Source organism: Hipposideros armiger, unplaced genomic scaffold, assembly GCF_001890085.2.
Source record: "Hipposideros armiger isolate ML-2016 unplaced genomic scaffold, ASM189008v1 scaffold_821, whole genome shotgun sequence".
NCBI lineage: Eukaryota > Metazoa > Chordata > Mammalia > Chiroptera > Hipposideridae > Hipposideros > Hipposideros armiger.
Genome location: NW_017732171.1, coordinates 795,775 through 800,054, shown reverse-complemented (window position 1 = coordinate 800,054; position 4,280 = coordinate 795,775).

Below are 4,280 nucleotides of genomic sequence, written 5' to 3'. Positions count from 1 at the left end.
GACACACAAATGGACAAGAGGTATACAAAAAGGTGACCACCACCACGAACCATCAAGGAAATGCAAGTCAAAAACACAATCAGGTGTCACCTCATTCCTGTTAGGATAGCTACTATCATAAAGACAAGCAATAACATGTGTCGGTGAGGGGGTTGAGAGAGAAACTTTCTACACTGGTGGAAGAAATGTAAATTGGTACAGCCATCATAAGAAACAATTTGGAAGGTCCTCGAAGCATTATTAAACTGGAACTACCACATGATTCAACAATCCCACTTCTGAGCATATATGAAATCATTATATAAAAAAGGTACCTGCACACGCCTACATTCATGTCACCATTATTCACAATGTCCAATTATGTAAATAAGTCACATATTCATCAGTAGGCATATGGATTCAAAAAAGGTTTCATGTGCATGCAATGGAATAGTATTTAGCCTTAGAGATCGAAGATCCTGTAACATGGCACAACACGGATGAACATGGGGGACATTATTGTAAGTGAGTGAGCCAGTCGCAGAAGGACAATTATGGCACGAATCCACTTATATGAGGTACCTAGAGTACTCAAACACATAGCAACACAGAGGAGAATAGTGGGGGCCAGGGGCTGGGGTAAGGAGAAAGAAGCAGTTGCTCTTCAACTGGTGTAGTTTCAGTTACGCAAGATGAATAAGTTCTAGCGATGTGATGTAAAACACTGAGACCATATCTAACAATACCGCATGTAGCGTGCACTTGACAATCTGTCAGGAGACTGGTTCTCGTGTTATGTGTTCTTACCACCACAATAATAGAGTTGACTGTCTTGCCGTCTCCCCAAGTAGAGAGTAATCTGATTAAGTCCAACTGTTCGGAAAAGGTAACTCATCGCATTTGTGGGACTATAAATGGCGCAGCCACCGTGAAAAACAATATGGAGGTTCCACAAACAATTAAAATTAGAAAGACCATAAAATTCACCTATTCCACTTCTGTGCACCCATCCAAAGGAACAGAAATCAGGATCTTGAAGAGATACCTGCACTACCAAGTTCAATGCACCATTATCACAACAGCCAGGAAAGGGAAGCAAATGCAATGTGCACTGATAAATGAACAAATAAAGAAAATATGGTATTACATACAATGGGGTACTGTTCATTCAAAAAAAACCCAGAAAGCAACTTGCCATTTGCAACAACAGAGAGGAACCTAGAAGACTTTATGCTAAGTGAAAATAGCCAGACACAGAAAAAGAAATACATGATACCACTCATGTGATGAATCTCACATAGTCAAACTGATAGAAGGGGAATAGAATGGTGGTGGCCAGAAGCTTGGAGGAAGTGTAATAGGGAGGTACTAGTCACAGGATTCAAAGTTTCAGTAGCATAAGGTGAATAAGTCCTGGAAAGGTACTGTGTACCACAGAACCTATAGTTAACAATGTGATATTAGGTACTTAAATTTTGGAGTTATATATATGGTTTTTGTACCCACAGCATAATAAGTGAATGAAGAACTAAATGAATATATAAATAAATACTACATACAAACAACAGAAATAAATAAGTAAATACATACATACATACATACATACATACATACATAAATAAATAAGTAGGACCTTTTGAGTCCAGCCCCTTTTGTTGGGCATGTGAGGTCCCAGGCAGATGCAGCTGTAAGCAGTGCACCCTGACTGCTTCATGAGGGCCTCAGGAAGGCAGGGGCTATGTTGGGAGTCTGGAGCACTTGGGTCAGTAGAGGCAGGAGTCCCAGGCTCTGATTGAGGACACTGAGTGAGGTCTGTGAGTGAGGACCTGGGGACCAGCGACTCCTACACGATGGGATGCCACTTGCCCCGGCCCTGCTGTCGATCACAGAGAACGCTGGCAACTGTCGCCAGATGTGACTGTCCCAGCACTCCGCTGCCGAGTCGCGGAGCTCGGCTACTTGCTGGGCTTCTGCTTGGTCCAGAATGGAGTGCAAGTACTGGTCTGAAGTCCAGCTGAGGATGTGAGTGAGGACTGTAATGACCATGCCCCCTGCCAAAAAGAAAGATGGCCCTAGCAAGTCCCGCCCTTGGGATCCGCAGTGTAGGCTATCAGAGCTATCTGCCTAAGTTCTGCCTGGAAAGCCTCCAGGAGGAAGGCCTCGATCTAAGACAGTAGCTCTGCTTCTTCAGATCAGGAAACCCAGGCCCTAACAAGAGTCAAGAAGAGGGTCCAGGGGTCCGGCCGAGTGGCTCAGTTGGTTAAGAGGTCGCTCAACAGTGCGAGCTCTGAGCAATAGCGGTTCGAGTCCCGCCCAGAGCTGACCAGCTGCTGAGCTGCCAACAGGTGGCAGGATGGCTCAGCTAAAAAAATAATAATAATACATTTAAAAAATAATAATAATAAATTTTAAAAAAATAAATAAGGAGAGGGTCCAGCGTGCAAAGGAGGGGATCTCTTCTCACTCACGATAGCAACACCCACCAACAATGGAGGCCCCTACTCTCACTTCTGGGAATCTCCAGGCAGGGGCATTCATATTGGGCAGGCCCTGACTTCCCGCGCATGAGTTCAAGGAGGTGAGGGCTTTGTTTGGAGGCTGGTGGATGCAGTTCAGTAGAGCTCGGGGCCCCTGACTCTCACACATGCCCCAAGGTCCGTGACGGATGGCCTAGAGACCCATAGGATGCCTGTCAAGCTGAGCCACCCCCATCATTTCTATCTGGAGAGTCCCAGAGAGGTGAGGGTTTAGACTAAGTGAGTGTCCGCAATTCTGTGGAGGGAGGAGACATGGGCATCGCAAGAGTCTTGGTGAGGACCTGAATGAAGACTGACGGTATCACACATCCCACAAAAAGAGGAGACAACAGGGAGCCCCACTCCTTGCTTCTACCACTGAGGAGACAAGGCATGGAACTCAGGTGCGTGTGAACCCTCTTTTACCTTGATGGTGTTGCGTGGGTGAGAGCCATTGTCTGAGTCGAGGGACATGAGATCAGCAGTGGTCGGTGTCCCAGGCCTTACGTACGGTGATGGTAAGGACCGTGAATGAGGACTGAGGACCCCAGCGAGACCAGGACAGGGAGTCCCACAGAGCTGTCAGCAGGGCGTGCCCCCTGAAAGGGGTGATGGGCTGAGGTGCCCCTTTAGTTCCTCTTAAGATGCCCCAGGACGATGAGGACATAAGTTGGAAGTGTACATATAGAGCAGCTCAGAAGAAGGGGCCCAGGCCATGCCAAAAGTTGATATGTTTTTCTTGAAGGTGAAATCGGGAGACCCCCACAGTCCAGAGTAGAGGGGGCTCCACAAACACTAGAGCTGCCTACTGCTGCTGTCAGCTCCAAAATTTATTAGACAGGGCTCGTTGGTTGCAGGCTTAGGATCACTTTAACTGTTTCCACACCATTATCAGATGACCGGTTGATCAGAACAGGAGCCCCGTGGGATCCTAGAGCAAGGCCCGCAGGGGAACCTCCAGAGGTGGCCTTCCTAAAGCCAAGGGACTATATCCCTGAGGAAGGTGATGACACCCTCTCGTCCTCTCTCCTCCCATGCCCAGATCTCCTGCTGTCCCATCCCCACTCCTCCCTGCTGTCCTTGACCACAGTCTTCCTGACTTGGGGGTCAGAAGAGGACGTTCCTCCACCATGAGAAACGCCACCAGGCCTCGGGTGTCACCCTGCATCTGAGGGTTGCCAAGGAGAAAGCATTCCTCTTCTCATCCCCTCCTCCTTTTGGAGCTTTTATGCAGAGAAGCCTGGTGCTATGTCACGTATCACCCACAATCGGCCTCAGAGAGTCCTATCCACTACGACTATGTCTGCAGGTGTTGCAAATATGAGGTTATATGATGGAGCCCTCTACAAAATGGAGAACAATCAAAGTTCTTCCCTGTCCCCACTTGCCAGTGTGCAGTCTCGAAGAGACCCTCTAACCAGGGTGACCGCTATGTTGGAACAGTTAATGATGCAGATGTACAAATTGAAAAAGCCTGTTAGGAAAGCAGATATGCTGAAGATTGTGGAAGGAAAGTATAAAAATGGCTTCCTTCAGATCCTCACAAGAGCATCTCTCAGCATGGAGTTCGTATTTGGTGTTGACTTAAAGGAAACTGATTATACGAAGCATTCCTGTACCCTCATCAGCAAAATGGACCTCCCCAACACTGGGAGGTTGAGCCATGGCAGAGGATTTCCCAAAACGGGTCTCCTGATGAAGCTCCTGGGTGTCATCTTCATGAAAGGCAACAGTGCCACTGAGGAGACCGTCTGGGAATTTGTGAATAGGATGGGGGTATATGCC